The sequence below is a fragment of the Cryptotermes secundus genome, unplaced genomic scaffold (genome assembly GCF_002891405.2).
Source record: "Cryptotermes secundus unplaced genomic scaffold, Csec_1.0 scaffold2733, whole genome shotgun sequence".
NCBI lineage: Eukaryota > Metazoa > Arthropoda > Insecta > Blattodea > Kalotermitidae > Cryptotermes > Cryptotermes secundus.
The window spans coordinates 58,345-72,548 of NW_019742043.1; the positions used below are offsets into that span (position 1 = coordinate 58,345).

The 14,204-nt window shown below is 43.4% G+C and overlaps 1 protein-coding gene across 1 annotated transcript in view; it reads right to left on the minus strand.

Annotated features, from left to right (window-relative positions):
• LOC111873024 overlaps positions 1-14,204 on the minus strand; it is a 72,146-nt gene that overhangs the window by 55,133 nt on the left and 2,809 nt on the right. The gene's annotated exons all lie outside the window — the stretch shown is intronic.

Here is a 14,204-nt window from a genome sequence, read left to right on the forward strand (position 1 = left end):
CTTGTTTCCCCCTTAGTATTTTGCTTGGATTTCGCTTTCTTCTCTTTGTATGGGTCCGTGTTTCAGTGTTATATTCGTACGTCAGTATCGATTTACAGTATATTTTACAGATTGTTGTTCTGTGTTGTTTTGAGATCTGTTTGTTTCATAACGTTCCATTTATAAGTTGATAGACTTTACAATAGTCTGGTGCTGCAGCAGGTGCTGTCATTATTATTAACGCGCATGTGCAAATGGGCCTGCCTACGGCCACCAGAAAGCCGTCAACTAGCGCCTCCATCGCGTGCCAGCAAACTCGTTGCGACTAACTCGGAGGGGGCATGAATTTCAGTTGTATACATTTAGAGGGGCATTATTTCTCTTGTCCCACTCTTGTCACGTGACTTTGTGTACCACGTTTGCAATTGTTTCTGGCAGGTCTTGTATGACATGACGAAAAGAACACATTTTTTCTTTACAATGTGTTCGCTCTGGAACATTATGCCATTAAGATCATCACATCTCAGGTGTGTTCCAAGGAAAGTGTCTGTGTACAGAACCGCACTGCACAGTTCCGTAAGCCATACATAAGCGGTGAAAACTTTATATATGTAGACACTGAAGTGATGTGGCCTTGTGGGTCATGACATCGTACTGGACACTGGTAAATAGGTACCAGCATTTCGGGGGCGTATACTGCCTTCATCTTCATGGTTTAAATAATTACACTCTGAAGATGGGGGTTGTATGTTCCTCCGAAATGTCGGTACCTCCCTACCAGACTATATCACAGAGCTCGGACCTTATCAGCCCGTAATTTCCATAAATCAGCGTCAACGATGGAAATTACGTCTATACAGGCGTGGCACGGTGGCCAAAAGGACGAATTTTTCATGTCTGTCCGCGGTTCACAGCAGTAAACCTGTCATGGTAATTAACGTACAACATACAAACAGAGATCGACTTCGTATATGACGTTCATTTATCTGTCCTTTTACGTCAAAGATAGAAAGAGAGGAACTAGAGGCGGTGGATTACTGCACACAGAATTCCATACACTTCACGCAAAACCAGAGAGGTTCACCGGAAGATACAAGTTCTACTCAATGACCATTACTTCCCTTGTCAGTACTTTGCTATTTATAAAATGTTTCGTGTTAAAACAAACCGTCCAAATGGGCTATAAATCTGAAAACTGGAAGCAGATATACAATCGAGGGAAATTGAAATGGAGCACATCACATCGCGCTCCTCGAAACCTTGTGAACGCGACACGGACAAGAAAGACGTCACAGCGGCCACGCGCGTCGATCTCCGTGGGTTGCATTCCCCATATCAGTTTCACGTCCACTCGCGGGAGGTAAATTAACGTTGTTGTGGCCTTGGCCATTATCAGTAAACGCCTTCAGATAAAAATTCAGATAAAATTTTGATGGGTATTGTCTCAGTTCATGGCACATTGTGTAGAATTTTCCTTTTAACAGATGTTCGCTATAAATGGGGTGACCCCAATATTTCCGCTTCCTCTTTCCTTAATCTTAATAATGCACACACTGCTGCTGCGACCGACCGACTGCTCATTGGCCTAGTTGTGGACAGCGCTAGGCCTTAGTTGCAGCGTTCCGACAGACTCTGGAGCCCAACCTGCAAATGACAACTGGGAGAGGTAAAGATAGGTGAAATTTTCTCTGTATATACCTGAATATAATAGTAATGGTCGAAACATGTGGTGATATATGTAAAAGGTAAAGCTGTCCCTGTACTTAACTAAGTAAGCACTACGCCATGAAGGTGTATAGGGGAGTGGATGTATAGATCCATATTTTCCTGACCTAGGCACTAGTTGGAGGTGAGTGGTCAGCTTCACGCCCAGGCAACTTTACTCCCGGGAAAAAGAGCCCCCGGTACCCATTGGACAGGAGACCGGGCGGACCCCAGAGCCGGTTTGAACATGGAGAAGTGAAAATTCTTGACCCCACTGGGACTCAAACTCCGACCCCTCGGTCGTCCAGCCAGTAGCTAGTCGCTATACCGACTGCGCTATCCCAGCTCACAGTGACATGTGTAATAAAACAGAATATAAAAACGCTGATATCAGTTTTACTTACTGATTGCTGTGCTGACGGCTGGCGAGCACCTCTAACAATAAACACAACCGGATGCAAACCACACAGATTGGTAATGACACAACTACTGAGAACACACATACGAAGGGGGCACAAGCATGGACGCAGAAAAAGGAGAATAAAGCGGAACGGAGAGAGAGTTTCGTTCTCAGACGAACACATTTTAGTGTGAACAACGATATGCAAAAAAAAAACAAACAACCGAACTCCGTGGCCTGTAGTCCGCAAGAGAACTATACCGACCGAGCGACCGCCGCTTGTCGGCGAAGTTAGTGCCAACATTAGCGGATAGAAGGTGCCACGTGATCAGCGCAACGGGTTCCCACGGTCGTTAATCGCAGTTTTCTAGAGCCGCTATTTCCTTGAAATAGCTCTTCAATTTTCCTCACGAGGCCGAGTGGACCCCGTTCCAGACCCACTACTTCTCAGAAAATCTGGTAGTGCCGGGAATCGAACCTGAGACCTCTGGACCTGTAGGTAGAAACTGACCCCTAGAGCATAGAGGCGGTGAACGATGTGCAACAGCATGGAAATGTATTAACTTAATATCTAGTGCAGTGCGACGGTTTCAAACACTGAACTGTTGCCTGAAGATGGCCAAGAAAGGCCGAAGCATGTAGCAACTGATGTGACTTTAATATTATTTTAAATTAAAGAGATCACGAACAGTCTTAAGTTGCATTAAAGTAGAAAGAAAGTAAAGCTATCCCTGTAACAGGCTGTGGAGGCCCATAGGGTTGTGAGACGTTGAAGCTCCCACATAGCGGTGAGGTTGTCAGCCCTACGCGCCGGAGTTGGAATAAAGATGGAAGTGAATAAGTGAGCATAAAGATTCTCCTTAGACGTTCTTTGAGAAGTAAAAATTAAAACATATTGAGGTCATTTTCTGATTTCCGGTAATCACGGTAGTTTCCTGTTGATACTGGTTCTAGTCTGCTTCTGGAACTTTTCACCGTGTGGGTGTGGACAGTTCTTCAGACGTTTCGTAGGCATACGCTGCCTCGACGCTGAAACCGGAACTGAGTTCAATTCGCAGCATACAGCTCGTAAGAGGCGACAAAATGCCAAAATCCACAGGATGCAAAGACCCAAAAGTAAAAGCAAAGTGTAAATGGCATGTCTGTTCATCGGCCTGCCTCTCTATGACAGCCATTAAAGTGTTGGATCAATTTTATTTTAATTCAATACGGGAGGCGTTCACTAGAAGCTGTCGGATAATTTCGACTTTCAGTAATAATGGTCCAAGCCAAAGTCCACTACACTTCGTGTCACAAATGTGACGGTAACATTCTGTACCAGAGATCTTTCCATAACGCTGTGAGATCCAAGGTTCTCACTCCGGTAACTATGAACAGTGCTGTCTTCTATGACGTCACACAGTGTAGTCTGGTAGTTCGATGACGTTTCGGAGGAACTCATTATCACCATTTTCAGAGTCGAAGAGTAAGAAAAGCAAGCGGCGTCATTCCTCTTGTTTGGCTTACTCGTCAACCCTGAAGATGGAAGCGGTATGTTACTCCGAAATGTCGACAACCTTCTACCACACTACATGGCGTCGGTCACTTTGATTTTTGGCCATATTTACAGACTACAAAGATTGCTTTTAAAAGGGCCATAAAACTGCAAAGAACGCCGCTGAGAATTTTGTGATACTATGAAGTGTGAAGGCAGCAGGGGGACAAGCCACATCTGCACCACCCCTGGATTTTTGCAAACAAATCAAAATTGAAAGTGAAAGAAATACATCAAATGTCAGTATAAGAAATTAAAATTAGTTTTAAATGTGACGCCATCTCTCTTTAAATACAGACACGTGATGTTCTGCAAAAACATTCTAAAACGTAAGTTTGTAAGAAAATGTTCTGGCTCCCCCACCCCGCCCTAAGTAATCATGGCGGCGCTGACACGTACTACATTATAAGATATACCCTTTCCAAACTTGTTCGATCACTAACATTGCTACACGTACCGAGGAGTAACACCTGCCACTCACCCCTGCCCGCATTCATCTCGGACCGCAGTTCCACTAAAGCATTTCGTACTGTGGAATTCACAACAATGGGACGCCACGCGTGTACACACCAGTGCTGCCACCTGCCCCTCCGCGAAATCGTTTCATACACGGGGGAAGGACGCGAGTGCAATCAGCTGCCAACGAAACCTACCGCCAGTTACTTAAATAAAATGAGAACACTGCCCTGAAAATGGCTGACAAGCCAAACGCAACTGCTGAAGAATTCATAAATAAATTATGGTAAGTGTAAATTGGCAATTGCGAGCAATAGCATCAGTCTTTTGAAGCTGCTTTCAACGGCGTTATCAGTATGGAGAGTGATGAGTCGGCATAGCGAGGGGCTACGGGTTGGACGGCCAGGAATCAATTCCCGGCAGTGCAAAATTGCTCTCTCCTCCACAGCACCCAGACCAAACCTGGGGCTCACACAGCCTCCTATCCAATGAGAAAACGGCCGGGGCGTGAAGCTGACCACTCTCCTCCATCTAATGCCAAGGTCAATAATGTTGGAGCTATACCTCCATTCCCCAATGTTTTATGGCACAGTGCTTAAGTAATTAAGCACAGGAACAACTGTACCTTTTTTATCAGCATCAAAATTACATATCGGCAATACTGGGTTTAATACATGTGAGGCAGTTGGTGGAATGAGAACTGGCATGGGAAACGGAAGTAATCGGACAGAACCCATGCCAGTACCGCTCCGGCAAGCACAAACCCCCAACACCTATCCTGAGATCGATCCCAGGACGCCGCGGCGGTAAGCCGGCGACTAACAGCCTCAGCTCTAGCACAACAGAAAAGTTTCAAGAAATAATCTTAATTACTAGGTAAAAGTAAAAAGGTATCCATGTAACAGGCCGTGGAGGCCCATAGGGTTGTGAGATGTCGAGGCTACCACATTTTCTAGATAATCGGCTCACAGATGGAGGTAAGGTTGTCAGCCTTAAGTGCCGACCGCCCTTAACCCCCAGGAAGATTCCCGGTACCCATTTCTGTTAGACGCTGAGTCGACCCCAGGGCCATAGTGTGGCTGGAAGGATTGGGTAAATTGAAAAAAATCCAATGACCTCATCGGGAAATGAACCCGCGACCTTCTGGCTTGTAGCATAGTGCGTCAACTACGCTACCGCGTGCCCCTGATTAATGGGTAGTATTTCCTTTTATTTGGCGAACACGAAACATGGTTCCAGATAAAATAAACAGACCTTACAGGCTGTCAGCACCCATACTGCATATTATCGGCTGGTACGATGACAGATTTTTTCCCCAACACATTCATTATACGCAATCTGCAGAATGCAATAAATATATTATGTTCAATAAGCACTGGCTCATGAATGAGTCATGCCCAGTGGCGTAACTCATATTCTTTTTTGTTCACTTAGCTATCATTTTCCGTGCTCGGTGGGTCCCTTGTCACCACGGCATGGCGCGTTCTCAGGTTGCGGACGGAGGACACACCCTCCAGATATGGAGTGATGCTGCGAATATATTGAACAAGCAGTCGCGGACAGCCGAAAATGGTGGCCCTCCAGCTTGGGGGTTGGGCGTGGGACTAACAACTCCTCACCGTAAAAAATAAGCTTGTTGCGGAAATGTTCAAGAAACCTCGGACCTGGCCGGATTCTGTGGATAAACGACCTAGGAGACAGGAAATGGATATGAGATTCGGTACTTTGAATGTCAGAAGTGTGTACAGGGCAGGTTCGCTCAGGGCAGTGGCGGAAGAAATCCCAAAATATACCGTATTTACGCATGTATAGGCTGCACATTTTTTTGCCAAAAATTCAAGAGGAAAACTTGGGTGCGGCTTATATTCGAAATATTCGAAATCACACTTCATTTAAAAAAAAAACTATATTCATAATTAGTAATACAGGGTGTAATACTCCTGAAATAATATTCCAAGAAAATTATTTTTTCTATAATTTCTGTCTGAAAATTGTGCTGCGGCCTATACACGCACGCGGCCTATACATGCGTAAATACGCAAGTTGCATTTAGCGGGAGTACAGGAGGTCAGATGGGACGGAGGTGGCACCGAACCAGCGACCCTACTCAGATAGCACGGTCTTTGTAATCTATCACCTACAGCCCTATAAGCCTGTTCTCCCGTGTACGCTTTAAAAAGAGCACATATGCGAGCTATCTTTCTGCGCTATGTCAAGGTTTCCCAATTCGAATCATTTCTATGATGTGCAAATTTAGCCGTTATGTTTTGCACCCGGTCCCTTCCTATAATGATCCCAGCACGTCACCCCATATTCAAGAATTGGACGCACTAGTGAGGTGCAGGCTAACTTTTAGTGTTCTTATTTCCTTTTTTAAGAATATTCACTGTAAAACGAAGTGCCTTCCAGGATTTCTTCCCCGTGTAAGTAACTTAAATCGCTGCGTAAAATTATTCCCAAGTATTTACAACTGCTCGCTTCTGTAACGAATAATTTAGCGGTTCCGTCACTCGGGTCCTCGTGAAATGAACTGCCTTGCTTTTACCTGGTTTAATTATAATCGCATTTTCAACCGCAGCCTGTTCAGCTCTATCTGCAACGTTTCCATATTTTTCTTATATATATATTTCCTAATTTTACAAATTAGAATATACACAACTATAATTTTACCTGTGGTTCTGTATGGGTGTGAAACTTGGTCTCTGACATTAAGGGAGGAACATAGACTGAGGGTGTTTGAGAACAGGGTGTTGAGGAGAATATTTGGACCGAAGAGAGATGAAGTGACAGGAGGTTGGAGAACACTGCATAATGAAGAGCTTCATAACTTGTACTGTTCTCCAAGTGTAATTAGAATGATCAGGTCAAGGAGGATGAGGTGGGCAGGTCATGTAGCACGAATGGGGGAGACGAGGAATGCGTATAGGATATCGGTGGGAAAGCCAGAAGGAAAGAGACCACAGGGAAGACCAAGGCGTAGGTAGGTGGACAATATTAGAATGGATCTTAGAGAGATAAGATGGGATGGTATGGAGTGGATAGATCTGGCTCAGGATAGGGACCAGTGGAGGGCTCTTGTGAACACGGTGATGAACCTTCGGGTTCCATAAAATGCTAAGAAATTTTTGAGTAGCTGCAGAATTGGCGGCCCCTCCAGAAGGGCTCAGCTCCATGAGTAAGTAAGTAAGTAAGTAAGAAAGTATATTTTTCCTATGTAAATTTCACCACAAACGCATGAGCTGACTCCCAACTTTGCGACCCACACACGGACGAGTTTGGCTCATTGGAACCCGAGCCGAGTCTGACTCGCGAGTTAGACTCGTACGTGTACGGGCCCCTTAACTGTCTGTGTACGGCCCAAAAGGAATTCCCTTATCGATACAACTTCCCTCGAGTCCACTCCCGAGGTCGCAATTTTCGCAAGCAGTCGATCATGAGGAACTACACTGAAATCCTTCGCAAAATCTTTTATAATAGCATCCATCCTTCCTCCGTTATCCGGCGAGTCTGCAATGTCCTGGCAAACCGTGATTACTTGATTTTCACATGAATATCCGGCCGAATCCATGCTGACCCTCAAGTAACCAATCCTTTTTACCCAAGATTTTCCTCATGTACCATGCAATAACATGTTCCATTTGCCTGCAGACCACTGAGGTTAAACTGACGGGTCTGTAATTTGAGACCAGCGATCGGTCACCCCCCTTATAAATAGGCACCAATATGGATTTTTTCTCCAATCACTTGGGATTGTGGCATTATCAATTGTTATGTCCAATAATCGCGCAAGGTATGGAATCATGGCTTCCCCACAAACAACTTTGTAGATGCCTAAGATTTCCCACGTAAATCTAGGGTTCCTGCCTTTCACTTCAACTGCTATCATCTCGAAATCCTCACCCACCCATAGTTCCACGAAAGCGACGTAATCTTTTACACAAATGAACACTCCACCACTTTGAGTATTCCTGCCTCTCCTGAAAGTTGTGTAATCGTCCTTAAATACTTCAGGACTGCTGATTTCCTCTCTAAGCCATGACTCCGTACCTATCACAACATCGGGATTACGTATCAAATAAATTCCAAGAATCCAAAGACTTATTATTGATACCCTTGCAATTTACCTCTATACCCCTCTCGTGGCTACCCACTCATCACTTGCCACCCCTTCTGTCTTACTCCTTGTCCGATTCGTCCTCGCTTCTTCCCTCCTTGTCGTCTGCCAGACTAGCGTCGGATGTTCTTGGGTAATCGTCTTCCGCGTCCTTTCAGGCGTTTCCTCACTGTTATCTCTAAGCAAGTCACTCCTTTGAATTCTGCCCTTCGGCGCCGAAGCCACAAAATCTGTAATACAGTTGGCTTAGTCTTCTCGCTCCACTTCGGTTTACGTGCAGTGCATCCCTACCGAAATCCCAATTCTCAAACCAACTGCCATGCCAACTTTGCCCATTTGCACTGTCAGGTAGGTTCGGTTGCGGAGGGTGAATGTAATATGCGTGGTTTTGCATTGATTTGTTTTAATTTTCCATTTCTTTGTCCAATCGTCTATCTTATTGACGGTGGTTTGGAGTTTCATTGAAGCTATCGCTGTATCTTCATGTGTGGCTAAGACTGCTGTAACATCGGAGAAGGTAGCAGTTATGTTGTCTGATGTCGGGAGGTCGCTTGTGCAGATGACATAGGACGGGTCCTAAGACACTTCCTTGCGGTACGCCTGCTTCAGTTTTCCGTAAGTTTGTGATTTCGTGTTTGAATTTTACTTGAAAGAGTCTATCCGTTAGATATGATTCTAGTGTTCTGCAATATGCATGGGGAAGGATTTTTCCGATTTTGAACAAGAGGCCTGGGTGCAATATTGCACTCAGGCTTGTGTGATGTCTAGGAACGCAGCAGAGCAGCAGTGTTCCTTTTATTACCTCTGTAATTCGGTGCACTTGTTCTAAGGTAGAGTGTTTCTATTGAAATCCAAACTGATGGTAGAATGACAGATGAAACGGGAAAAGTTCTGAAAGAAAGCTGTTGTTCCAGTCGAGGTACTATCCCAGCACTTGCCTGCAGGGCAGGTGTGAGCAGCATTCCATTTTCCAACTAGTACTAAGGAAATCAGAACCTATTAATTAATAACATCTGAGCATACAGGCCTAGGCGATGTTCTGTGGCGCACAAAAGTTGCGACATATTTTGTACGTCAGAAAGTTAGTGTCAAGCATCGCAGTCTATCATTTCTGGCACTAAACACACGTCGGAGCAAGGTCACTTACTACATAGAGTACGAGTACAGTCACCACCATGAAATGGCAGACATGGCCCGCCGTGCATTCCTAGTCGTCTTTTTCCTTCTGGCTGTCCCACCAATATCCTGCATGCTCACTTCCCAAATAAGAAATAAATTTGTCCATCTGCATAACCACAGAGATAATAACCATTTATCCTTTTGTCTCCTTTCCTTGAAATCATTTTGGTCACCCGTCTTCTCTGGAGCCGGGATAGCTCAGTCGCTAGAGCGACGAGCTACATGATTGATGGCCGCGGTTCGATTCTCGGCGGCGGAAATATTTCTCTCTACAGCGTCCAGACTATGGGACCCATCCAGCCTCGTATGCAATGGATACCGGGGGCATATTCCCCGGGAGTATTGCGGCCGAAGAGTGAAGCTGACCACTCTCCTTCATCTAATGCCAAGGTCAACAATGTTGGAGCTATACCTCCACTCCCCCAGACGTCTTCATGGCGTGCTTAATTAAGCACACAAGCGAGTTTATCTGTACCTTGTTACGGTCTTGGCCACGCCCATTTTCAGCCTATATTTCTCTGTAATGAGGTTCCACTATTCAGTTACCTTAAAATTAAATTCATCTCGCCCTCAAATCAACGTGTCATCTACAAACGCTGTTTCCACATCTGGTCATCGGCATGCATATTGTTACCTGAGTACTGGAGTGTACTATCTCCATGAACACCAAATTTCAGGAAACTTGGTTTCAAGTTAGGGACTCAAGTGCAGTTGAAATGTGAGTTGGAACGAAACACATTCTGAAACCTCACACTTGCAAGTATGGGTGCACATGGAAGGAGAATCGGAAAAGCGCTTTATCTCATTTTCACCCAAAAGTGAAGAAGGGGCACTCCAATACTCAGGCAACAAAATATCACTACACCAACAGACACAAATAATTTTAAGTTAAGTTTATATTTTAAACGAAAAGGAATACTAATAATTAGAGGAATCACAAATGTGCTTTTTGAGACCACCACCAACTTCACTAGATCAGACCACCATCAGCTGACATCAGAGAAAGAAATAAAGTAAAAATACAGTGGAACAGATGCATGAACTAACTAATTCCAACAAAAGAATTTCCCAGCCTTTATGGAACATGAAGATTTTTTGCCGTGTAACAAAAGCCCATCCTATTTCTTTAAGTTTCATTTTAGTATTATCCTCCTACCTAGTCCATGTCTTACTAGTGCTCCATTCTTTCAGGTTGTCATATTAAAACTCTGCACTCTTCTCCATGGTGAATATAGCATGCCCTACCCATCACACATTCCATGATTTGATCATTCTAATAACTTCCGGAGAAGAACAGAAAACATGAAGTTCCTCATTATGCTATTTTCTCCGGCCTCATATTATTTCAACTTTCAACCAAATATTCTTGTCAGCACCCTGTTCTCAAACATTCTCAGTCTATGTTCTTCCCTCAACGCAAAGGACCAAATTTCGCACCCAAACAGAACTACACGAAAAATTATAATTCTGTATATTTTAACCTTCATGTTTACAGACAGCAGGTGGAAAGACAAAGGATTCTGAACAGAATTGTAGCTACCACTCCCAAAATTAAATTTCCTCCTGATTTCTTCCCAAACGCAGTTTCCATTTCCACAACTGCAAAACAACCAAGCCACACACCATTCTGCGAAGTAATATTGGGCCATTCTGTATGTTATACACCATCCTCAGAACCCTTTAGAATCTAGCAATGCTGGAATTTGAACTGACTAAAATGCATGACACACTCAGAAATCAGAGGGCAGGAAGAATGAACACAAATGTACAACTAAAAAAGATATGACAATGATTCACCAACCTTCTGGCATGTGATGTCATTTGTTTTGACAGACGAATACCAACACTTTAGAGTAACCATGAAGATAGAGGCAACAGGTTCCTCCAAAATATTAGTACCCATCTGCAACTCTACATTGTGTCACACCCAGAATCCCAGAATCTTCATACTGAAGCCATGAAAACCACATATCTCACATGACTATAAATGATAACAATGTGAAAGAGATGTGGATGGGAAACCACAAAAACCAAAGCCAGGGCAGCTGGTAACCCAACTGAGATTTGAAGCCAGGCATCTGCTGAAGACAAGTCTAGAGCATTACCACTACATCAACTTCCTCTGACTCGGGCAGTCTGCTTGTCATAGTGGGGGCCGGGGGGAAAACACGTGAGATTTGAGGGGGATGAAAAGGCACTGGAGTTTCTTCATTAGATTTCTCCTGCTAATCATCATTTCACCATTGCTCCATACTCATCTATCACCACATCCTGAGATGTGCAGGAGCCCTGGCTAAGCAGCACATTATCACATCCACGGTCCTTACACTGGGGACTTCATCTCTCATCTAGCACTTGCTTTTTAACAGCAAGAGAGCGAACGTCTGAGCCCTAATGAAACATTATTCTGTGCTTATGCAACTGCTGGTGTGAATTGTTCCAACAAACAACTCAAATAAACATCACAGCAAGAGAAACCCTGTCAATACTTGTAGCTTATGTCAATAAGTCATTATTAATACTAAATCTTAGAGGACACAACATTCACGAGCAGGCTGGCTGAAGCGGAAGCACTTCTCACTTGTATTTGGGCTGAGTGTTATTTGAATCTTGGCTGGACACACCAAGTATTCTGAGGCTTTCCATGGTTTTCCTCAGCACCAATTCCAACATGGCACCTTAAATTAGGCCACAGCCACTTCCTTATGCATCCTTTCAACTCATTATTTATTAACACCCATTCACCTGACAGTATACAGTCTAAAGTTACTGACAAAAACTACAGACAAGTACACAAAGAGAAAGCTCTGAACTCATGCATAACCTCAAAACCTGGAAAAGAGTCCAATGCATGATCAACTTCACAGTAAAATATTAATAAAAGGTGATTTAAAAATTATGACAGTTATAGAACATGATTAATCCATTGCCTTATGCAAACTTCAGACCACAAAAGACCACCACTGTACCCAATCCGGAGCATGTACAAACCACTTTATACCTTCGAATGTTACTTCTGTAGGGTCCACTTTAATATTACCCTCTCAGCTATACAGGTCTCCCAAGTGATCCTATTTCCTTGAGGTTTCTCCAATAAAAATTCTGTATCAAAAGCACACACAGCTCTTTCTACACAAGGAGGATGCATTCTTTAAAATGCAGTGTATATTTAAAATTCACAAACACTGAGCACGGTGAGAGAGGGGGAATATGATACGGTACGAATGAGTCAAAATAGTGGGACAGAACTTCATAATGCATAATGTGGGGATGAACCATACTTTAATTTCTTAATCTGAGTGGTATTCCTGCTTTCAAGTTTTAGCTATTACACATACATTGTGGATTTTTTCAATTTACCTCATCCTTCCAGCTGCACTATTGCCCTGGGGGTAAAGGGTGGCTGGTGTGTAAGGCTAACAACCTTACTGCCATCTGCAAGCTGAATGTCTAGACAATATGTGGGAATCACGACATCTCACAACCTTATGAGCCTTCACGGCCTGTTACAGGGATAGCTTCACATTTTACCATTTTTACATACATTGCACATTGCAATACTGACAAGGAAACATCCAAGTTTCCATTTAGAAATAAAGTTTTCAGGAAATACTGCATTGCTGGTCAGGCTTACTTCTTCCTCATTTGTGGCAGGAATGCTCATTCTGGGGTAGACTCCAGCAAGCAACAAACAGAAGCAAACCATATGCAGAGGAACAACAAATACTGAAGCAAATTACATTCTGGACGATTTTCATTTCCGTGTGTTGAACCACTTCCATTCAGTATAGGTACGACTACGTCTTTGTAAGACTTGAGGTTTTCACAACGGTGACTATGAAGAATGCCGTCTTCTGGGATGTGGAACCATGTAGATACTGTGTAAACTGGTGTTTCGGAGTTCGGAGGAATGTAACGCCTCCATCTTCAGGATATAAAAAATCCGTGAGTGAGGAACCAGCATGAGCAGGTGCCACCTACACCCAACTGCTCATGCTGGTTCCTTGCTCATGGATTTTTATAACTTGAAGACGGAGGCGATACGTTAATCCGAAACGTCGGTTTACACAATATCTACATGGCGCCACATCCGAGAAGATGGCATTCTTCATTATTATATCTTTGTTCTACATTCTCAAGACCAGAAAAAATTTCTTGTTCATACACGTAGTAAATACATCCCCTGATGTCCATAATTCTGATCTGTACAAATTTCACACTAATGTGGCTTCATGTAAATTATTTTTAATTCAGTTTTTTAATAAAGACTAAGAAATTATGTTGTTGTGTGTTTAAAAAAATGTCCACCTATCTTGGTATCTTGCAAACTGCCATGTTGCCACACCTTGCCATCTTGTAGAGCTTTACTGACATTCTCCCTGCATTTTGCTTGATATGCTCTTCAACCCTGAGGACGGAGGCAGTAAATTCCTCCGAATCTTCCATGACCTTTTACTGGATTACTTTGTGTTGCATCCAAAAAGACAGTTCTGTTCACAGTTATCACCATGAAAACCACAGATCAATGATGATATCAAAGTTAATTGAATTAGGTACTTTCCAATGACAATAACAAAACAGATCACAATGAGTAACAAAAATTCTGAGTTATGCAACTCAACTATCATGTAAAGAAGGGGATAATTATACAAGAATGTGTAGATGGCATTAATGTAATACAAGAAGTACTATGGTGAAACTATTCACCTACTTTCCTCCACTTCATTCTGAGTATTTGACACACGACAGACCGCACAGAAAACACTGTGTCCAACAGTGCTTCTATTTCTGGGTGTACATCTGTTGCCACAAGAATGTGTTTATGGAACCACTGCCTA